The sequence below is a fragment of the Rhinopithecus bieti genome, unplaced genomic scaffold, assembly GCF_001698545.2.
Source record: "Rhinopithecus bieti isolate Rb0 unplaced genomic scaffold, ASM169854v2 scaffold_16180, whole genome shotgun sequence".
NCBI lineage: Eukaryota > Metazoa > Chordata > Mammalia > Primates > Cercopithecidae > Rhinopithecus > Rhinopithecus bieti.
Window position 1 is genome coordinate 1,186,372 of NW_016808502.1, and position 23,875 is coordinate 1,210,246.

Here is a 23,875-nt window from a genome sequence, read left to right on the forward strand (position 1 = left end):
ACTTGAGGTGCTCACAGCCACATGACCCTGCTGGCAGGCTGCAGTGAGGACCAAATCAGAAGCATCAGTGCTGCCTTCTGAATGTAGGCGTGAAGGAACCCGGGCACCTCAAACCCTCCCCAAATGCAGCGTGCACTCAGCCTCACCACCCTCACCACTCACACCCAAAATAGGACTCAGAATTTTGTGTTTTTCTTCAAGAAAATATGAGGGCAAGCCCCGTAAGCCTGGACCCTCTCACCCACCCTCCTGAAGCAACAGGATCACAGAGGGGAGCTGGCATTTATTAACCACCAACAGTATGCTGAAAGTCTCCTCTTCTGGGGGCTGCCCAGTGGAATCGCTTTCTGCAGATAGCAGGCATCTCGAGATGGGGGGGAGCGCGTCTCACATGTGGACTGTCTGATGCAGAAGCTACCGCCTGCAGGCCACACCCCATGCCATGCCTCCCAAGGTGGATGGAGGGTGCCCAATGCACCCAGGAGACAAGCCGAGCAGAGTGCCTCACGCTACCTGGGCAGCAGGGCAGACGTGTGATCTCCTGCTGGAGATCAGGGGTTCTCCCGGTCCTGGTATCTGTAAGGTGGAGCAAACACTTCTGCATAAGTGAGGTGGAGCAAACACTTCTGCATAAGTGAGGTGGAGCAAACACTTCTGCATATTGTCAGTTCCAGAAGAGCCTTGATAACCCCTCAGACACTCCAAAGAAGGAAAATCTTCCAAGTTACCTTTTAGCATGTATCATTTTATTACAAATTGATCATGTATTGTTTGTCATTTTTTATTGTAAAAATATGATTAATTCTTTTTGAACATGCCTTTGGGGTCAGGCCCATGTTGAAAACAGATGGCACGGGCACAGGGTTGACAGAAGAGGGACTCATGAAGGGAGGTGTGCACAAGGGCAGTACAGGAGGCATGGCCTAGGGGCAAGGGTGAGGAGCAAGGGAGAGGAAGATGTTGTTGCTAAGGGCCAGCCTCGAGGGCCATGGCGTTGGCAGAGAGGCCACAGAGCAATGCGGAGGGGTCTGGCAGAGAAGCAAGCACATAGGCTCAACCCTGCCTCCTCAGCGGGAAAGGCTGGTTCTCCCTTCTCCACGGCACACTGCATTCATCTCAGGGCCCGTCAGTCTGTACAGATGAAGGGTGGCTGCAAAGCCTCTGCTCCTGCTCTCATGGAGAAGTGGAGCCAGTTCCCAGTCCCATGAATCTGGGCTAGCTCCATTGACTTTTCCAGGGGACGTACCAGGAGAGACGCATATTGGAGGCTCACTCACAGAAGCCTGGCAGCTTCTACCTCCTCTCTTGCAACCTTCTCCCTCTGGGAGAAAGTCCACAGACCCCAACACAATTGAGATAGAGACACGTGTGGGTGCTCTGGTCAATGGCCCCTGCCAAGCTCAGCCTCTTGGCCACCCCCATAGAGGCCCCAGCATGGGAGTGAATCTGTCTTGGACTTCCCCGAACAACCCATGTGCCAGATGTGGTATCACAAGTAACCTCCGTCAGTTCTGTGGGGCAGGGAACAACTGTTCAAATTCCTGATCCACACAATTAGGTGATACAATAAAGTGATGGTTGTTCTCAGTGTCTACATGGGGGTGGTGTGTATGCAGCAACAGTACCAGGACCTGAGTCTCTGTTTCACTTTCACTCCCCTCTATGAGCTCATTCCATGTCTCCTGCAGCACCAACCAGTCACAGCAGTGACACGGCACGGTCGTGGGCTCTCTGTGCTGCATCCTGGTGCATGCAACCTGGTCAAAGCAACACTACCTGGTTTTGACAGTAGTGTCATATCGGTGTGCAAATGCACTTTCACACACACCTCAATACATGCAGGACTCATGCTTGGGTTAATGTGCTTGGACAAAGAGGCATTATTAGCAAAGACAAGCATTTAACTGATTTTTTAAAATTTCAATGAATACCTACTGAGGCTTTAATAGATCCCAGGTACTGTTTCTGGGATGCCAGTGATGGAAAACTGCTTTCCACTCAAGGAGATCGTCTGTCTTCATTATAGGAACCACACGTGGATGCCTGGAAACCTGATCTCGCTCAGCTTGGTCCCAAGAGTGTGAGATTCTGACAGCAGAAATGCGTTGTCAGCCCTATGGGTGACGGAGCCAGTGACTGATACTCTACAACTCCGGTTCTGATGGAAATAAAGAGAACAGCTGGCCCTGCTCCTGCTTGCACCACCGACTGTGCACACTTGAGCCAGCCTCAGTGTTTTCAGGTAGAAGCAGGCACAGCCTCCCCAGTGTGGGCTTCTCCCTGGAGGCTGGAGGACCACACGGGGAATGCATATGATCACATGCATAGTGCGCCACGTGCTGTGAGCAAAATCAGCTCCTCACAGCCATGCTTGTTAGAACCTGTAACATCAGCCACATACACAATCCCTCAGAGGGAGCCCCAGAATGCGGTGTCCTCAAGCTGCGCATGTGCTCCCCACCACTCCACAGGGCCCAGTGGCCCACAAGGCATGCCTTGGAATGCTGTGCTGGACATGGATGGGGTGTCACTCACCTTCTCTGTGCTTCTGTGTCCTCATCCTCTGTATTAATTCATTCTCACACAGCTATAAGGAAATACCCGAGACTAGGTAATTGATAAAGGGAGGTTGAATTTGTTCATGGTTCCACAGGCTGCACCAGAAGCATGGGGAGGCAGGAAGCTTTCAGTCATGGCGGAAGGCAAGGGGCAAGCGAGCAGGAGGAAGCAAGGGTGGGGGCAGGGGTTACACAGTTTTAAACAACCAGATCTCGTGAGCACTCACTGTCACAAGAGCAGCACCAAGAAGCACTATCACAAGAAGCATCCCCATGATCCAGTCCCTCCTACCAGGTCCCACCTTCAATATTGGGGATTACAAAGGGATTTGGGTGGAGAGACAGATCCAAACCATGCCATCCTCCAAATAAGAGGGTTGAACTAGAACCCCACGGTGCCCCTGACCCTGTTGCCAACCATCTGTGATGATCACTGTGGACATGGTCAGGGTTTTCCCTCGAGCTACTACAGGCACCTTCAGAGGTGTCTCATCACTGCCCCGGCAGCACGCACGGTCTGCAGTGCTCATTTCACATGGTGGTTCTCCTCCAGTGGAGAACCTCAGAAGGATTCTGAGGCTATGTTCAGACACAGCCTGTGGTGAGTTCATGGTGGCTGCCCAAGAGGAAGGAAGTGGTGGCGACTTACATATTGATGCTTTGCCAACCCAGGTTTAAAGGAAGTCCGGTGGGGAGAGGACTGCATGTCACGTACATGGACTGACAGAGAAGGGACAGCTAAACTCTCCTCATCAGGGGCAGGGTCTGCACCCCACTGCTAGCCAACTTCTGAGGCTGAAAAGCAGCTGGTCCTCCTCAGTCACTCCGTGCTGAGACGACGAAAGGCCAATGTGACCCAGCCTGTGACCGGACCTGAGCTCCAGCCAGGTCAGAGTGTGTGCTTGGACGCAGCAGCCAGCCCTCCGGATGACTCCACACTCAGGGCCTGGAAAGCCTCTTGCTGAAGGCAGTGGAGGGCAGCATCGCTTTCACTCCAGGGGCTTTAGGGAAATGCATCCAGTGGTGTGTGTGCCCGCACAGGCAGGGCCCGCCTGACCCCGCGGGAGATCCCAGTTCCAAGACGTCTTCGCAGTCATCACTCCCTCTGAGGGGTGTTGGGGGCCTTGTGCACAGCAGGGTAGTTCTACGAGGGCTGGGTGAGGCATTGGAATGTGAAGAACAAAATGTGTGCTTTTAAAAAGAAGTTTCGAGTAAACTGGGCAGGCTCCCAGCCGTGGACCCTCCCTGTTGTGACGCTGCAGCTGAATGGACAGACAGGGCAGTGCAGGCCTGAGCTCCCACAGCAGTGCGTGGGGTGGCTGGCTACTTACTCTTGCTGCCAAGGCCCACCTGACCTATACAGGGACAGCCCCTGCCCTCCTCGCCTTCCAAGACCATTTGTTTCACAGCTTTATTCTCATCAGGGCCCCGCCACTGCGAGGCACCAGGCACTGGGAGCCGAGGGCGGGAGGACTGGGGCTCTGGCCCCCGGGAGCTCAAGGTCTCATCGACAACTGACAGTGAGTTGGCACGCCAGAGCCTCAGGCCAAGCTCGGCGTGCGCAGGCTCTGCCGGATTGTGAAGTGGCAGAGAGGAAGACCCAGTCACTTGGCAGGTCAGGGGATATTGCAGAGGGTGTAGATTAAACTGGGCTGCAAGGAAACAGGCATTTGCCAGGAAGGGAGCTGGAGGAAGAGTTCTGCACAGAAGACATGGCCCCTGCAAAGCCACGGAGCTATGGGGTGTCAGGATGCCGGAGGCACAGGCAGCTCCATGGTCTGGAGCAGGAGTCCTTGAGTAGGAGGAAGCTGGAAGGTCACTGGAAACAAGGTCTAGGCTGAGAGGAGCGATCGGCTGGGTCAGCCATACGGCCAGAGTGGAGGGGACCTGTCGTGATGAGAGGGGAAGACAGAAGTGCCTAGGGTCTGTCGGTGAGGGGACGAGAAAGAGGCAGGTGTCCAGAGAGGGGAGGTGTGCGGGCACCTGCAGGGGGCTAGCCAGTGGCATACAGACCACAGTGGCTGACAGGAGACAGAGGCATGAAACCAGCTCTGGGGCTCCTGGGGAGGGCTCTCCAGCTAGGCTAGAGGAAGGGTAATGAAGCAAGCGGGGAGCCAAGGAGGATCTTGGAAGGAGCAGTTGCAGCAGAAGGATGGAAATCAGGGTCGGGGGCCTCTGTTGAAGCCCAGGAAGGAACTGCGAGAAAGGAGCGGGCATCGCAGCCAGCGGCCTCACAGGCAAGGCAAGGGAGCAGGAAACACAACCCTGGGATCCGGTCCCTCAGAGGCCAGCAGTGTCCTAGTGACAAGGGATTCAGCAGGGTGAAGAGAGCTGCCCCGAAACTCCCACACCCTCACAATGTACATGAAAACAGATGCCAGTTGGGTTAAATATATCAATACGCTGTAAAAACTATCAACTTAATAGAAACATGTGGAAGGAGATGTCATAACCTTGGCACAGGACAACCCCCCTAAGCAAAACATGAAAATCCAGAAGCTCTCAGAATATTGCTACCTGGAAACACATAAAGCCGAAACATGTGTGTAGGGCGAAAGAGAACACAGAGTTTTAAAACAAACAATAAAGTGGGAGGAAATATTTAAGCCCCCCATGACAAAACTAAGGGTTATGGTCCGTCATACATCAAAAGCCTTTACAAATTAGTAAAAGAAAAAGACAAACCAATAAAAACACTGGCAAAGCAAAACTTTGCCAAACATTGCCAAACTTTGCAAAACTTTGCAAAACAAAGACAAACTTTGGTGACAGCAAGAGTTTCTCAACTTCCCTGGCAGGGGACAGACCCACCAGTCTGGCGAAGGAGACAGGGCATCAGGTGACAAGAACCCCGGCAGAGCTGAGGCAGACTGGGTGCGTGGACTCCTGTGCCCCTCCCTTCCCTGCATCAGCCGCCCTGAGTCCAAGGGCGGGCTTTAGACAGAGTAAGCTAGAAAATACAACCTGATCGTGTTAGCTCATTCGATCATGGAGTCTGTCTACTGTAAGAGTTAGCATTCATTTGGGTTGAATTAAGTTGGGTTAAATGTATGAGGATTAAAGCAACTTTGAACGACTGTACTACTTTCGACCCATCCTCGATATTTTTAAAATATTGCTAGCATCCAGCATTGGAGAAGGCATGAGGAAAGAGGCCTTCCAGTACTCTGTTGGTGGAAGTGTACATTCGTACAATGTTGTTGGAGCTTGGCAACAACGACAGAACATTTAAAATACATACCTACCAATTCTACTTCTAAGAATCTATTCTACAAACATATTGCTGGTGATGTAAATATATATGTATATATTTCTACTGATTTCTTTCTATATTTATGTATATTTCATTGCAGCACTCTGTATAAGCAAAAAAAGTTCAAAAACTTAAATAGCCACCAAAAAGGCGTGAAGTTAATAAAAGAGGACTCATTCTAAGGAATATAACGGAACTGACAAAATCAGTGGGAAAAAAAAATCTCTATGTGTTAACATGGAGGACGTCCATAATTTATCACATAAGGAACCAAATACTGATTGAGCATCCTAAATCTGAGAATCCAAAGTGCTCCAAAATCCAAAACTTTTTGAGTGCTGACATGATGCTCAAAGGAAATGCTCACTGGAGCATTTTGGATTTTGGATTTTCAGATTAGGAATGCTCAACCACTGAGTATAATGACAATATTCCAAAATCCAAAAGAATTCAAAATCTGAAATACTTCTGGTCCCAAGCATTTCATATAAGGGATACTCAACCTGTAGCGGGATATTTATATTGTGATTCTAAATATGGGTTTTATTTAAAACACACTATGTGACTATAAGATAGATTATAAGCAGTTATTTTGTATGTATACATGAACCCCCCCCAACACACACACAGATACACACACATAATTTAAAAATACCTGGAGGATAAATCAGGGACCTGATTAACACCTGAGGACACCTGAGGGAGAATAATCCAGTAAGACAGGGATAAATTGGGACTTTCTCTTTGATTTTATTTTTTCTGCATTATATTACTTTTGTAATACAAAAGAAAAAATACGAAGAAGGTAGTTAATAAAATGGAATAAGACAGTGCATGTAAAAACTGGGTGTGAGAAGAGAAAGAACAGGTGGCCCGTGTACCTGTGGACCTTCCAGGTTAACTGGAAAATCTCACATATGTATGCATACATTCCTTTTTCATTTCTAAAAGATGTTCTGTCACTTTTATCAATTCTTAAGAGCGATCCACCAGGCACAGTGGCTCACGCCTGTAATCCCAGCACTTTGGGAGGCCGAGGGGGGCAGATCACAAGGTCAGGAGTTCAAACCAGCCTGGTGAAACACCATCTCTACTAAAATTACAAAAATTAGCTGGGCGTGGTGGCACATGCCAGTAGTCCCAGCTACCCTGGAGGCTGAGGCAGAAGAATTGCTTGAACCCAGGAGGCGGAGGTTGCAGTGAGCCAAGATCCTGCCATTGCACTCCAGCCCGGGCCACAGTGCTAGACTGTGTCCAAAAAAAAAAGGTCCAAAAAAGTTAGAAGCACTGATGTATACTATGTTTTTGAGAAGTTTGACCATAAAGGAAAACAGACATGGGAGCCACTTGAAGGGAAAAGCATGTCAGGAAGGTACCTGTAAATTTGGAATAAACACCATACCAGATGAGGCTGCAGAGCTTTCAGAATCTTCTGAAAGATTCTGTGTGAATCTAAACCAAGGAAAATGTGGACACTTTCATAAGCAATCAGTCAAATTTTCTAGCAGCAAATTCACTCATTGAGCTTTGCACCTTACTGAAAGTTTGTCTGAGTATGAAATTCTAGGATGCATGTCATTTCCCCTCAGGGTGTGGAAGGCATCCTTCCACTGGTGTTCGATTCCCATGGCTGTTGAGCAGGAGTCTGAGGTCAAGTTCATCTTAAACCCTTTGCATAGGATCTATTCTCTCTCGGTGTCTCTCAGTCTCTCTCTCTCTCTCTCTCTCCCTTCCTTCTTTTTTCCCACTCCTCCACAACATGCCTTTAATATCTTCTCATTATCCCTGGTGTCCTGAGTTTCATGATGATATGCATTGATGTGGGGGGTTTTTTGTCCACCATTGTGCTAAGCACTTCATGGTTCTTCCAGCCTAAAATATTCCCCTCCTTTCATTTTGGTAAATGTCTGTAATGATTTCCTCTCTCTCTGTTTTCTATTTCTGGAACTCCTCTTTTGTCAGATGTATCTCCTTGATTAGTCCTTGAATTTTCTTCTTGTATGTCTCTTTGGTTTTCTGTTCCATTTTCTGGAAGATTTCCTCAACACTGTTTCCCAAACTCATATTGAGTTTTTTACTTCTGCCACATTTTTTTTTATTTTCTAAGAGCTCTTTCACATACCCTAAAAGTTCTCTTTTTAACATCTCACCATTGGCTATTTCTTGCATTGTCTTTGAGTTGTCTTTGTTTTTCTAATGTATTGTACTTCTTTCCCTGAGTTCCATTTTTCTGTTTGTTGCTGTTTCGTTTGTTTGTGTGTTTGTGTCTTCCCAACAGAGGTTTTTCCCAGCTGCTCAGGTGTCTAGGGCCATCTCTTTCACTAATTAAGGCCCCAGTCGGCTGGCAGGAAGCTCAGTGCGGATAAGTGGAGCTTGTCATAGGATCACTTCACTGTAGGTTTATCAGGTGGGTGCCTGGTGGTCTTATGTCAATTAATAGGTCATTTTTCTTTGGTTTCTCAGTTTCACCAAAGAAGAATCCTTTGACATTCTGGGTAACGGGCATAATCCTGGTGGCAACGTTCCCAAAACTGAATGGAGGGCTGAGTGGGAGGGGTCTGACTATTCAGAAAGCAAGTTTTCACTTAATTCATCTGTTCTCCATCTGGGTTCTGTGTCCTCAACTCTGACCGGAATCTCCAAGTTCAGAGCCTCCCTGGTCAGTGTCTCCAAGGAGTAACTTTCCTGCCTTCTGCAGCATGGCTGTGCCACATCCCGGCCTTTGGTGCTTCTGATTGCAAGTCTCCTGGGGTTCTGTGTGACCATTGTTGCAGTTGTAAAACATGGTTCCACAGTTCTCTGCTACTCTCCTGTTGAGAGGTAGGGGTCTACGGACCCTTCAATCTGGCAGGCTTGTGACTGCTTCAAACAATTGATTATGGTTAAAAGAAGGGCAATGTGACATCTGCAACTAAGTCAGAAAAGGCCAAGCAGCTGTCACCTAGAGACTTGGAATGTGCCCACTGTGCACTTAGCCACCATGCTGTGAGGAAGCCCTGCCACATAAGAGGCCACGTGGAGGTGCTCCCTTGACAGCTCCAGCTGAGTCCAGCTTTTGAGTATTCCCAGCCAGGGCTCCTGACACAGTGGATCAGACATAAGGTAGCCTTGCTCTGCTCTGTCTGAATCCCTGACCCACAGAATCTGTGGGGATGACAAAATGACCTTTGTGTACTCTCATTTGGGTTAGTTTGTTGTGCACCAACAGTAACTGGAACAACCGTAAGTTTTCTTTTTTGTTATACTAGTACCTCTCTCACACACACACATACACACACACACATGCACAAACTTGCTAGTACATAGGTTTTAGTTAATACCTGTGTATTAACTAAATACACAGGTATTAACTAAGCTAAGCCATGTATTTTCCGTTTTCCAAAATTGTGTTGACATGCCTGATCTGCTGGTATCCACACCCCTTTGGATTGATATCTTTTCCTATTCATTTACTATAATTTTGTGATGATTCAGAGGGAATGCAGAAAAACACACATGATTGATGGGCCAATTTTAACCAGAAATTGCAGCAAACCTTTCCTTAGTGCTTCTAAATGAGTAAACCCAGAGCCAAATTAAAATCACTTCAGGTAAACTGAGGCAGTAACTTGGGAAACAGGTGTGCCCCACGGTCACCCTCAGCCACAGCAAAATCACTGCCATATCTCTACAGTCATTCTGAGCCCAGGCAGGGTTCACCTTCCATTGCTTTGTGTACATGTAAAATATCAAGAACAAAGGGGGGAGCTTCCTGCATTGATCTCCACGATGCTTAGAGCTCACCATTAATTTAAAATAAAAGCTTGATCCAAAACGAGGCAAGAAATCTCCCCAAAGAAAAAATATCTCTCAGTGGAAAGTAGCTGAATGTCCCGTGAGTTGGGCTGGGTCTTACTGTAGGGGAGGGATGGCTGGGTTCCCACAGAAACACAGGCTTGACATTGGAAAGAATGAGGTCCCCTCGGCCACTGGAGCAGTCACAGTGCAACCCCCACTCCCCCAATGAGTGTGTGGCATTGACAGTGACTTAACCACAAATGGTAAATCTGGTTGACTGACTTTAATTGTGAGCTCCAGCTAGGAACAGGTGGAGTCTCAGGTTTAATACTACTTAGATCAGTAACTTTAGATTTAAAAACATCGTTTCAAGGTCACAGGCTGCATCCATAAACCTGGCAGCCCTATCAGATACTTCTCTGTTGTGTGTGAATCAGCAGGACCTGTCACGGTTCCTGGAAAAACAACTCCAAACACGCACTGCCCCGCCTCCCCCATAGTTTCATGAACTTGAAGAGAAAGCACTATCATGGTGATTTTCAGTACATTCAGTGGCACCCAGAGCAGAGAACTGCTACCGTTCCCTAAACGACTGGCTCAAGCACCATTTGGTTTTATAAGAAGAAAGAGAATGAACAAAGAGTCCAACCAGGGACTCAGGCTCCCAGGCTCTAGGTTGCAGCGGCCACTCCCATGCTGTGTACCCTCCCCAGGGCAGGCTGTCCTCCCTGGGCCTTCCAGGCCTAGACTAGTGCTTGTCGACCTGGGGTGGTACTGCCTCATCTGCCCTGTCTGGCCTTGTCTCAGTGACTGAGGGCTTCTCCCAGGAGTCAGTGCCTGGGGGCCAGGGCTGCTGACTGGCCTGCAGGAGGCAGCCTGTCCTCCACCACAGGGTACCCTTCCCAAGAATACATGCACTACCAAAGGGCAGATATCCCATCTCCAGTACTGTGCTCTGACAGTGCGATCAATGCAGAATAGAGACATGAGTGGGTGACCCTAAGGGGCCTCATCACTCTGAGATCACCCAGTGTTTCACTGTGAACATTTCTAATCTCTAGAAAAGTGGAAAGAATTGCACCCTCAACCCCACGGTGTGCATGCATCATGAACATTTTGCCATACCTGCTTTCTCTCAAATCTGTCCACCCACTCCTCAGTCCATCGTGCTGTGTACCTACTTCAAAGACAAGGGCAGGCATCCGGACCTTTGCCCTAAGCACATGGGTGTAAGTGTCACGAACTCAGCTCGACGTTTGTTTGTTTGTTTTTTTTTTTTTTGTAACATGTGGGTAGTGCAGCAGGAACACGTGCTCCTCCGTTCCTAGACAGAGAAGGGAAACATCCAGCCAGACTCATTTTGGAAGGAGTGATTAGCTCACCATACAAAGAACTTTGTTAAAAGTTTGCTTCAAGGAGATGGCTGCGGGCACTGGGTCCCACACAGCAAGGAAAGTAGCCCCCCAGTGCTGACTCTCCCAAAACTATCCCTCCAGCTTTCCGCAGCCCCACTCCACTACCCAGACAGAGTTTCACACCAGCAACCGCACTCACAAAGGTACAGCATGAAGGACCCACAGCACAGACAAGGGGGGCCCAGCGATGGAAAGTGGGGCCTCCCGGATACTTCTATCAGGGAGTCTCAACCAGCAAGAGTTCTGTTCCCAACCCTGTATTTGCAGAGGACGATCCATCCTGCTCTGGCCTCACACCCAAGTTCTGCCTTGGTGTGTCCCCGACTAGACGCCTTCTCAGACTCAGGGCTATGATAGGTCACTTCCCCGTGACTGGAGTTGAGTCTCCTGGTTTCTCTCACGTGTGAGGACAGTTTGCTCGCTTCTTCCAAACAGACAGCCTTGCTCTCCGTGTTACCATATCCCATGAAAACAGACACTGAGCTGGAGGCCACCCAGAGCCCTGAACTCGGTGCCTCCTTTTCCTTAGAGGAAACTCCAAAGCCCCCAACCGTGCAGCCACTCCATGTTTCCCAGCCTGCAACAGCAGCAGTGGCCCCAGGCTCGCATCGCAAACACAGAGTCACAAATTCCCAAGCAAAAGGCATTTGTCAGACCACCTCCCTACACAAGAGACGGATGAGCTTCCAGGAGCTGAGCCACCCAGGAAAAGAAAACACTGTGGGGTTTGCAACTCCGTCTGGCTGTGTTGTCCACAAGCACAGACAGAAGGAGTCCTAGGTGGGGATGCTTGGCTGGGTCTGGGGTGGGCGGCTCTCTACTCAGTGTCCTCTCCTCCTGACTTCCTATGTCTCTTCCTTCCCTCACCTGAGAACTGGCCACCTGATGTTTATACCCCTAATGACAGAGAGAAGCCTCAGCCTCCCAACAGGACAAGGCTTTAACCAAGGAGATGATTCCAGGTCAGAGTCACGAGAGCCATGGACCAAGCCGGGCCTCAGCCCACTCTTCCTGTGCTTGGCTGCTGTGGAGTCATGGGGTTACCAACCGTGAAGGGCTTGGAGAGGGGGACCCCATCTCTCAACTGGAGGAGTATCACAGAATTCAGGCTATGTTTTAAAGCCACAACCCACCACACGTGTCCCTGAAATCAGTCCCTGTGGGTGCGCACCCCAATGACGTCTCAGGACCTTTGCTCTGAGGCATCTTGCCTAGGCCGTGAGGTTTTGCATTTTTGCTCAGTTTAACTCAGGTTTTATGACTCCCACATCTTGGGAGGAGACAGGGAGGAGGAAAAGTTGGGACAACACAACCTCCCTAGCATCATCACCACTACCCCCGCCTCCCAAACCTCAGAAAAACAAGTCTATCCACCAGAAAGGGTAACGCATTCCCCCACAGGCAAATCTGCCCCACAAATGCGGAAGGCGCTAATAAACACGATCATAAACTTGGAATCCACAATCCACAACATGTCAAAGGATTTGGAAGAAAACCTTAACTCCTGTGAACTACATTAAATTCTAATCTCCGAGACATTCAGAATGAAAATGCAGCTTGCTACAGCTGGGCTTCCGCTCTGTCCTTTGCAGACTCAAACATCCACAGCATAGTGTTTGTGCAATAAAAACTTTAAGTCGAAGCCTGTACACTGAACAGATAGAAGGACATGACCAAGATTGTTCTGGTAGTTCAAAATAAATACACATGCATGCTTTTGGACTCCATCCATAGGGGATTTTAGCCCTATTTTTCAAAGAGCCTTGTAATCTACTCATGAAAATTGGGTGTTTGTAGCCACTAAATGTAGTAAAATCCATCCAAGGGTAGGCAGGTACAAATGTGTTGACCACAGCACATAGCCAGGTCTGCAATGAAGGAAAATGTAATAACCTATGGAAGTAATTGAGCCTATCAATGTCTCTGTTTAAAACTCCCTCTTTGACATGAAGATCCATAATAAAGTTATTTAAGGAGTCGAAAATCTACTTGGTATGTTCTAATAAGAAACACACGAGTTTCTAAAAACATATTCCAGTCCTCGCGTACCATGCGGCATTTTGCATGTTTCTCTTCCTATATTTTTTCAGTAAAGCATGGTGGTTGTTGGCTGTCCATGAAAGCCACCTGTGACGTGTGGAGTTGAAGATGGAGGATGTTCGTGGGTTGTCTGATTCTGAGCAGGCTCATGCAGGCTGGAGGTGAAAGTACCTGGAGTTACATTTTTATGCATGGGAGAGGGACAATTCAGTACCTTTTTGGAAATATACACACAAAATATTCAATGATATGTGATATGGTTTGACTGTGTCCCCACCCAAATCTCATCATGAATTGTAGCTCCCATAATTCCCAAGTGTCATGAGAGGGACATTGAATCATGGGAGGTAATTAAATCATGGAGGCACGTCTTTCCCGCGCTATTCTTGTGACAGTGAATAAGTCTCCTGAGATCTGATGGTTTTATTAAGGGGAGTTTCCCTGCACATGCTTTCTTGCCTGCTGCTATGTAAGACATGACTTTGCTCCTCACTCACTTTCTGCCATGATTGTGAGGCCTCTCCAACCATGTGGAACTGTGAGTTAATTAAACCACTTTCCTTTATAAATTACCCAGTCTTGGGTATGTCTTTATTAGTAATGTGAGAATAGACTAACACAATATGCTTGTGTTCACCTCAAGTTTGCAAATTTAACACTAATGTGGAATTTCGTTTTGACCTAGGCTCTTTCCCGGTGTGATAGGATTTTTGTCTGCAATTCTGAACAACCAGAGTTTCCAAGAACACAGTCAACTAAAGGACATTATTATATAAAACTTTCTGACTCAGTTATTCTTTTCCTACTAAATATGACTATTTATGAAAACAATTAGGCATAACTGTTAAGATGATACCACTCTGACCATCAGATGCATCTACAGGATAGATTTGAAGAAAGGTAAACACAAGGAAAACAAGTTCCTGTTCTCTTGGTCCCTCCAGGGCAGTGCTGGCATCAATAACTCTTGATGACTTTATTCTTCTGTAAACGAGTAAGAAGAAGCTAAGAGCTAGGAAGTTTCCGTGTTTTCTATTTAGAGTGCTGTATCAGTCCATTTAGGCTGCTATTACAAAATACCATCAACTAGGTGATTCTTAAACAATAGAAATGTATTTCTCACAGTTCTGGAGGCTGGGAAGTCCCACAGCAAGGCACTGATAGATTCAGTGACTGGTGAAGGCCCTTTCCTCATAGACCATGACTTCTCACTGTGTCTTCACATGGTAGAGTGGGGAAGGCAGTGCTGTGGCCTCTTTCACAAGGGCACTAATCCCATGCATAAGGGTGTCATCCCCCATGACTTCATCACTTCCGAAATGCCCTACCTCCTAACACCATCACTTTGGGGGTTAGAATTTCATCATATAAATTTTAGGGGGCACACCATCAGACCATAGCAATGTTTGACCTCAGCACTTTCTTCTTCCATCATCTTGTGAAAACAAAAGGAAAGAAAAGCAGAGCACCATGCTGCCCTAAGTAAAAATACATTTATCTCTCACTTATTCATTCCGTAAACATCCTTGTGCCCGTTACCAGCTAGACTCTGCAAAGACAAGGAGCACTAACAAGTGTCCCTGTCCCCAAGGTGTTTGTAGGTATATTAGCCAAGATGAGTTAACACCTATGAAAATGACTCTTAACTCTCAGTGACCTAATAAGCTATAAGTTTGTTTATCCCTTTGTCCCAGTCTACCATAGGTTGGGGGAAATAGTACTCCACACAAACCTTTAGGGACTCAGGCTTTCCCTCCTCAGTGGCCCTATCACCACCCTGGCCTTGGAGGTCTCCAGGCCCTCTTTGTCCAGCAAATGAGAGGAGAGAACGCAAAGGAGACACAGATAATTTAAAAAGCTGCCACATCCACCCACATCCCCTGTGCAGGACTCCATCCCAGAGCCACGATGGCCTTCAGCAGAAGCTGGAAGTGTGGTGCCCATGAGGAAGAGGATAAAGAGTGAACACACGCTCTGGTACTATGGATGAACACACACTCACCATGGTCAAGTCACCCCAATCAGGAAATAGAAGTCCCTTTTCCACCTGCACTTAGCACCAAACTCCTTTCTGCCCAGAGATGTGCAAGCAACTGGAAGTTTGCATCTAGCACTTACATTCTTTTGTTGGAACTCCAAATCCAAGAACATCCTTCCTTTTCAACCCCTTCGTTTTCTTCTGACAATTTCCTTTAACAAACATAAGTGTTCCTTTCTAACACATTTAACCAGAGCAGAGCAAAGTTTAAAGTAGAAATATAAAATACTTTCTCAGCAGAGAATTATTGTTTTTTAGTCTAGTGAACCTAATCATTTATTAATGGAAGCTCTCCATAGCAAATGTGTAATCTCCTATAGATCAAGTGTAAATATTTAAAATTATTTTCCAAATGTCCAGGCAACCCTGTGGGTCTCGGTCCCCTTCTTCTTATTTACAGAGCTTTCTGGTTAGAAGGGGAAAGAAATAAACAAGAAGTCCAGGTGCCCAGGTATACTGAGCAGTAGGTGAAGAGCCATGTTTTTTGTCTCCATTTTACTTCCAATTATATCAGAGCCAGGAGAGCCACATTCAAAAACCTTAGAAGTTCAGCCTGGCCAACATGGTGAAACCCCATCTCTACTAAAAATACAAAAATTAACCAGACGTGGCAGTGCCGTCTGTAATCCCAGCTACTCGGGAGGCTGACGCAGGAGAACTGCTTGAACCCAGGAGGTGGAGGTTGCAGTGAGCTATGATGAAGCCACTGCACTCCAGCCTGGGTGACAGAGCAAGACTTGGTCTCAGAAGAAAACAAAACAAAACAAAACAAGAAAAAACCCTTAGAAGTTGATACCTAAATGGTCAATGGGCACAACAGAAATTTTATTCATAAATTAAAGCGTGAGGCTAGGCAATTGAGCTAGCAAGTTTCTGTCTGCCTGTAATCTAAAATCCAGTAAGGCAATAATGATTTCTTCTTATTGCCATGGACCTGTTCAGGGCATCATACTAAGTAAAAAAACAAAACAAAAAAAAATTCAGTGGCTGAAGACAACAACAATGGCTTATCGTCTCTATGGTTTCTGTGGGTCTTGGCTCACTCAGGCATTTCTGGCTGGAATCCCCTGAGGGCTGGGCTGTGGTCCCTCATCCTGGGTGTCGGCCATTCCTCAGGGCTGCTTGAGTGTCCTTGCAATATGTCAGCTGGTTTCCCACAGAGTGAGCAAACCAAGAGAGTGCGGGCCAGGCGCCGTCTGTGATCTGTATCACCTATTATGACACAGCTTCAAGTCACATAAGGTGACCTCCATCAGAGTCTACTGAGGGAAGCAGGTCTTAGGGAAGGGGACAGAGAGCTCACCTCCCAGTGGAGGGGTGTCAAGCCATACTGCAAGAAAAGCTGATGAAAGAGTTTTTAGGTTGATGTGACTACCTTTTGAAAATGCAATCTTTTTTAGGGCCTAGCATGCAAACCTTGGCTTCTAAAACTAACCCTGAGATAATTTGATCTAGCTAAACCCACACAGCCAGGAAGTGAGGGAGGGGTGAGGAGAACAGAGGCTGTGGACTCCGGAGCCCCTTCCCCAGCACTCTGAGAGGTCTCCACCAAGTGGGAGATTTTGCTTTTCGTTTGGAAACACAGTCTTACTCTATCACCTGGGCTGGAGTACGGTAGCACAATCACGGCTCACGGCAGTCTCGGCTTTCTGTGGCTCAAACGATTCTCCCACCTCAGCCTTTTGAGTAGATGAACTACAGGCATGTGCCACCACGCCTGGCTATTTTTTTTTTTTTTTTTTTTTTTTTGTAGAGGCACGGTCCCACTATGTTGCCCAGGCTGGTCTTAAACTGAGCTCATGGGAACCTCCCACCTCAGCTTCCCAAAATGCTGGAATTACAAGCATGAGCCATAGTGCCTGGCCAAGATATGATTTAATACAGCACTCTTGCTGGATACTCAATGTTAGCCCTCACTGAGCAGGTGGTGGACAATCCCAGCCCTATCAGAGTAACAAGAAAGGAGATAAACTCTGTGAAAGCCTTCAGGGCAAGGCTGTTATCCGTAGCATCAATAACAATGATAAATCCTGACCTGACCTGAACTCCTCCCAGGACCCACCAAACGGCCGCCATCCCACATCCAGCTGGGTCAAACAGCTGATGCATAATGCTGGGTGCCCTTCTGGGTGCCACTAAAGGAAGAGAAAAAATTAACTGTGAGAGTTTTAGAGACCTAAAAATGTGCAGGGCAGAAGCTGCAAAATGGCAGCAGGCCCAGCGCCGACTGGAAGCAAGTGTGACTTTCCATGGGCCCACAAGCAGCTCTGAGGTCCTAGGCCTGGCTGGTCAGCGACTGTGGAACAGTAAGATTCAGGGTTCCAGGAGTGTGATGGCCAAGAACCCACGCCACCCTTGCCCCAGGCAAAGGACTCAGCTTTCAGCTGCAAGAACTCCACAGAAACCTATATAGGGTCTTGGAAGACAGCAGGGCATCTGCCAACAGAGTCCTGTCTCTCTCTTCTCCTCCCTCTCACTCCTCTCTCTGCTGCTTCACTAGACTTTGAAAAATATCATGGACGGAGCCATTGGGTCTAGGGCCAAGAAAGGGGCTAAAAACCTCCAACCTGGGTAACTATCATTAACACTAAGATCGTGAAAGTCAAGATAAGCCCTCTGCTCTCTGATCCCCACCCCACCACAAGATTTGCAGGGGAAGTCTGGCAGGGAAAAGAACCAAGTCCTGATAAATGTAAATTGACAGGCGCTCCTGTTCACAATCTGTTCTAGATAAAATTCCACGTGGCTCCCCCAAGACAAAGATGTTCCCCTTTGATGGTTCTGCTGTCTTGGGGAGAGGCTCAGGCACATTCTGACTGGCCAGTTCTTGCTCCCTAAAATAGCCTGTGGACTGTGCCCTCCTTGGGGTCAGGGAGGCGGGACAAACAGCTCCTCTCCAGCCCACCCTCATGCTCCTGCTCTGTTCTCCTCGCTGACCTGGCCACAGGCTCTCCCACCCCAAAGGAACCCATAGTATCTCCGGAGCTCTGCCCTGAGCAGCCCTCTGCTAGGGAGGAGGGCTGGGAAACAGGCCCTCACCACCAGAGCACGCGACACAGCCTGTGAGATGGTGACAGTGGGTCTGGCTTTTTCGTACAAGTTGACCAGGGCTTATGCTCCTGCAATGCCAGATCAAAAGCACAGCCACCAAGTTCTCCTCCAAAAGCTTGACTCCTTTGGAACTCACTTCCTGGGGGGGCCAGAGCAGAGTGTACCCCTACCCCAAGTCCTGGCACAGGGATACAGCCATATAACCTGGAGAGTCTTCCTGCTATAGCCAGGAAGGCACCTCCTGCCACCAGGAGCCGGGGCTGGAGAGGGCTGGGCTGCCTGCCTGGCTCACACCGGGAGTGGTGTGGCTAGGACCGAAGAGGGGACTCTCAGGCCTGTCTGGAGCACCTTGGGGGTGGAGTCATGGGGGAGGGTCTAGACAGTGGCTATTCATTGCTTCTCCTTCCGCAGCTGCAGAAACTTCCTCCTCAGTCTGAGTTGGGCAGGGCCCACTTGCATCTGCCTTCAAATCCCTTTCCTGCTGGTCAAAGGCAACCCCTCTGACTCTATCAGAGAGGGCCGGAAATCCAGCTGCCCACAACATATCCTGCCATGGCCTCACAGAGAGGGCATGGGACCCGGGAGACTGAACAGGAAAGGCAGAAAGGGGATCCCATCCACCAGGACAGCAGATTCGGTGCCTTGCATGATGGCAGCTGACTGTGGTGGGTGCCGCCATTTCAGGGACCCCCAATGGGCCTTTGGTGCCTCCCAGGAGCCCGAGGTGGCAGGGACGGCACACAGCCAGCTAGGAACGTGTCTGTCTGTGATGTGGTGAGGGAGGCAAGGAGCAGGCCCAGATTCCTCAGCAGGGCTGAAAATACCCATTCGTGATGATTGGGCAGGAATCTGGGGCTGAGGCACAGTCTCTGCTCCTCTGTGCAGGGGTGCGACTGCCTGATAGGTGTGTTCTCCCACTGCCCCCACTCTCGCCAACAGCCCAGAGAGGGGAAGTCAGACATCCCTCATCCGCCACAGATGGCAGTAGCCAGAAGACAGGGGCCCTGAGGCCACCAGAAGCAAAAGTCCACCAATGGGCCCTTGGTTATGATGAGGATCGAGTGGAGCGCATCTTACCAGTGTGTCCGAGACCCAAGCTCCTCCCCAGATAACACCCAGACTGAGCGCCCACTTCACCTACCCCAGCTTCTGCTCAGGGCCTCCAATCTTGGGCTCTTGGGGCTGGGAAGCTGCATCTTCTGTTGTGGTGGGCCCAGGCTTGGGTCCCACAGGTGCTCCAGACCCATCCTCCTTCCCCCCAGAGCCAGGATGAGGATCAAAAAAGCCAGGAAAGCCAGGATAGCAGGAACAGGGAAGCCACTGGGAGGAGGAAGGAAAGACAGAGAGGCGGAGACCAGCAGCTGCTCTTTGAATGAAGAGAAAGCATTTCAGGCAGCCAAACAGAATGTCAGCAAACCTCAGAAGCAATTCGCTCCCCCACGCCCAGCCTTATGGGGTTCCCACTGGTGCACCAGGCGCGGGCCACGCCGACCCGGAACATTCAGTACAAATGCTGGGCTGCCAGCTCGTCCCTAAAATAAGACTCCAGCTGTTGGCCACAGAACTGCTTGGAAAGTAGAGCTCCCTGGGACAGGAAAGGAGCCCTGCAGGGCAGAGAAGCAAAGCTGGGGGAAGCGAGGCCTGCTTCCATGTGGCGGAGGTTGGATGCGAGAGCTGTGTGACTGCTGCCAAGAGCTACTGGGGTGGGGCCCCAGGGGAGCTGCCGACGCTGGAGCCATCCTGCCATTCCCACGACGGTTTCTTCTGAAATGGACATCCTTCTTTTTCTGCACTTTGACCCCCACCTGGTCTTGGCAAGGGTCCTTGGGCCACACAGGGCAGGCTAGCATAGGGGTCCTTTTCCCCATTCTTCAACATCCTGGCCCTTGAAGGAGTGAAGCTGGGGCCCCAGGAGCCACACTGCAGGGACCAGTCCCTAAGCAGGCAGGCAGGCTAATTCATGTGGGCTGCAGAGGAAGGTGAGGGACGCAAGGAGCAGGCCCAGATTCCTCAGCAGGGCTGAAGATACCCATTGGTGAGGATGCTGCTGCAGGGAGAACCAAGCTCTCGCTTCCGGGCGAGTGTGAGTGCAGGGCTGTTAAATGACATGAGACGCTTTGAAATGAAAAACAAGTGAACTTGAGACTTCCTCCTCTGTGTCGCCATCCATGTGCAGAGGAAGTAAGACACTAGCAGGTCCTCCAAGAGAGTGTCTGCCTGTACATCATTCCTCCATCCCACACTATTGGATGTAACAAGCGCACTTCTTGCTCTCTTCAATGAAACAATGAATATTTGTGAGTCTTTCCTACAAGGCCAGCACTGTCCTAAGCACTTTCTCTGCATTTCCTTCTTTAAACCCCATGGTAACCCTAAGAGGTAAGCACTGTTATTATCCTCGCTGTGCAGACAAAGAAACCGAGGCAGGGAGAAGTAACATAGCTTGTACCAGGCCAGGCAGCTGGTGATAGGGGCCTGGCTGGAGACTGTGTCCTCTACCTTGCCCATGTTACCCCAGGTGGTGGCAGCTGCTCAGAGCCGTCCACATCGTGCACACTTGCCAGTTCATTCTATGGAGCCCACACTTCTCCATAAGGAATGAAGAGGGATATTGTAAGGAGGAGCAGGGGGAGGTCATAATTGGTATGGTTGAGTCTTCAGAAAGTCCCTAGGCACATCCCAGGCTACCTGCTCCTCCTCTTCCAGAACCACCGTGTGGTCTTGGACAGGTTGGCAAGAGCTCAGGGACTGGGGCTCCTCACCTTTAAGATGGAGCTAGGTGAGCCCAGGCCACGTGGCTGTGACTTGTGTTGGATTCACTCCTACAGTGCAAGAATGCCTCCAGGACAAAACAAGAGCCTGCCCCTGGAGTCTGCATTTTAGCAGAGCGGGGAGTGCTGAATCACCAGGACACCATACAGAAGTGAGTCCTGCAGAGATGCAGTCTGGAACAAGGCTGTGAAGAGCCAGCAAGCCCAGTGGTGTTCAGAGCAGGTGGCGGGTCTCAGGGGGAGCCTGCCCAGAGGTCCCGGGGAGCTGAGCGCCCCAGAGGGAGGCAGGAGGCGGGGCAGAGGGGCAGGTCTTGATCACAAGCTCCAGACCCTTGGAGAGGTTAAGTGAGTCACCCGAGGCTGGATTACCACACACAGAGTTCGGCCAGTGAGGTGCAGCCCACAGGAAGAGATATGAGGGGAAGCCCCACCTGGTGCACACGCCTGCATGGACAAGGCCGCTTGTCCCACATCCCAGAGCCCCCTGGTACCTGCCCGTCCATGGGCCATGGTTCTGGACTGACTTGGATTCATGATGCTCACGTAGTTCAGATTTAGAGGATGGCAGGTCCATACACCTTCACTGGCTGGGCCCAAAGGCAGGAAGCCCATGTGGACAATAGGGAGGGGTGGGGTGCTTGGAAAACTGGAGGCTGTGGGCCCAGCAGAACACAGGTTTGAAACACAGGATTCTGTTGTTAAACTTGTCTGGGACTTGGCCAGGTGCGGTGGCTCAGGTCTGTAATCCCAGCACTTTGGGAGGTAGAGGCAGGCGAGGTCAGGAGATGGAGACCATCCTGGTTAACACAGTGAAACCCCGTCTCTACTAAAAACTACAAAAAATTAGCCAGGCGAGGTGGCGGGCACCTGTAGTCCCAGCTACTCGGGAGGCTGAGGCAGGAGAATGGTGTGAACCCAGGAGGCGGAGCTTGCAGTGAGCAGAGATAGCACCACTGCACTCCAGCTTGGGCTACAGAGCAAGACTCCATCTCAAAAAAAAAAAAAAAAACTTGTCTGGGACCTGAGTCGTGTCCCCCAGCCCCTGGTGAAGCTTTCAGCTTCATGGAAGATCAATTTTAACCTAGTTCAAACCACCTCTACTGAGATAACTGAAAAAAAGACTTGAGGCCAGGGACAGGATACATGTGGAGATGAACTTCTGGTGCAGATGATAGGCCTGGCCACAGAAAGGAGTCCTGCAAGGCTGCTGTTAACCTGGGAGAGGATGAGGCCAACACCTGCTCCAAATGAAAAGACATCCAGACACACAGGCCCAGACACACAGCTCTATAGACACATAGTCCCCGGACACACAGCCTCCAGACACACAACTCTACAGACACCCAGCCCCCTAGACACACAGTCCCCAGACACACAGCCTCCAGACACACAGCTCTACAGACACCCAGCCCCCTAGACACACAGTCCCCAGACACACAGCCCTACAGACAACCAGGCCCCCAGACACACAGCTCTACAGACACACAACCCTACAGACACACAGCCTCCAGACACACAGCCGCCTAGACACACAGTGCCCTAGACACACAGTCCCCAGACACACAGCCCCCAGACACACTAGCCCTACAGACAACAGGCCCCCAGACCACCACAGCTCTACGACACACAACCCTACAGACACACAACCACGACAACCCTACAGACACACAGCCTCCAGACACAGCCGCCTAGGACACACATCCCCAGACACACAGCCCCCAGGCACACAGCTCTACAGACACACAGGCCTCAGATACCACAGCCGCCTAAGACACACAGGTGCCCTAGACACACCAGTCCCCAGGCACCACAGCCCCAGACACACAGCCCCTACAGACAACCAGGCCCCCAGACACACAGCCTACAGACACACCAGGCCCCCAGACACCCACAGCTCTACAGACACACAACCCTACAGACACCACAACCACACAACCCTACGACACACAGCCCTCAGACACACAGCCGCCTAGCACCACCAGTCCCAGACACACAGCCCCCAGGCACACAGGCTTCTACAGACACACACCCTACAGGACACACAGCCTCCAGATACACAGCCGCCGTAGACACACAGTGCCCTGACACAGTCCCCGCACACAGCCCCCAGAACACAGCCCTACAGGGCAACCAGGCCCCCAGACACACAGCCCTACAGACAACCAGGCCCCAGACACACAGCTCTACGACACACAACCTACAGTAACACCACAACCACACAATCCTACAGACACACAGCCTCCGACACATAGCCCGCCTAGACACACAGTCTCCAGACACACAGTTCCCAGACACACTGCCCCCAGACACACAGTCCCCAGACACACAACCCTACAGACACACAGTCCCCAGACACACAGTCCCCAGATACACTGCCCCCAGACACACAGTCCGCAGGCACACAGTCCCCAGACACACAGCCCCCAGACACACAGCCGCCTAGACACACAGTCCCCAGACACACAGCCGCCTAGACACACAGCCGCCTAGACACACAGTCCCCAGACACACAGTCCCCAGACACACAGCCCCCAGACATACTGCCCCCGACACACAGTCCCCAGACACATAGCCCTACAGACACCCAGGCCCCCAGACACACAGCCCCTAGAACACGTGATGCTCAGCGGTGAGAGACAGGGAAGGAAGCCCGCAGCCAGCTCTTGGAAAATCACGCATTTGGGATAGTCATTAAAATCTCCTGAAGCTTCCGCTCTTCTGAGGGCTGCTGCAAAGTACAATAGAGCTCACATGTGATAGAGAACAAGCACCTGCAAGTGCAGAACTGACTTCCTTTAATTTCCTTAAACTCAGGTCAATTCTTTTTAGTGTATTCTGTTTTTGATGAAGTCTTGCACTGTTACTTAGGCTGGAGTGTAGCAGCGCAATCTTGGCTTACTCTTGTCTCTATCTCCTGGGTTCAAGTGACGCTTCTGCCTCAGCCTCCCAAGTAGCTGGGATTACAGGTGCCC

General features: G+C 49.9%; 1 long non-coding RNA gene across 1 annotated transcript; it reads right to left on the reverse strand.

The window, feature by feature from the left end:
• Positions 1 to 780: 780 nt before the first annotated feature.
• LOC108538615 (uncharacterized) lies at positions 781 to 19,537 on the reverse strand. The gene is made up of 3 exons (XR_001888134.1): positions 19,274 to 19,537; positions 10,714 to 10,912; positions 781 to 3,711 (listed from the first exon to the last, which is right to left on the reverse strand). It is a non-coding gene; the product is annotated as an uncharacterized LOC108538615 (long non-coding RNA).
• Between the last annotated feature and the right edge of the window lie 4,338 nt (positions 19,538 to 23,875).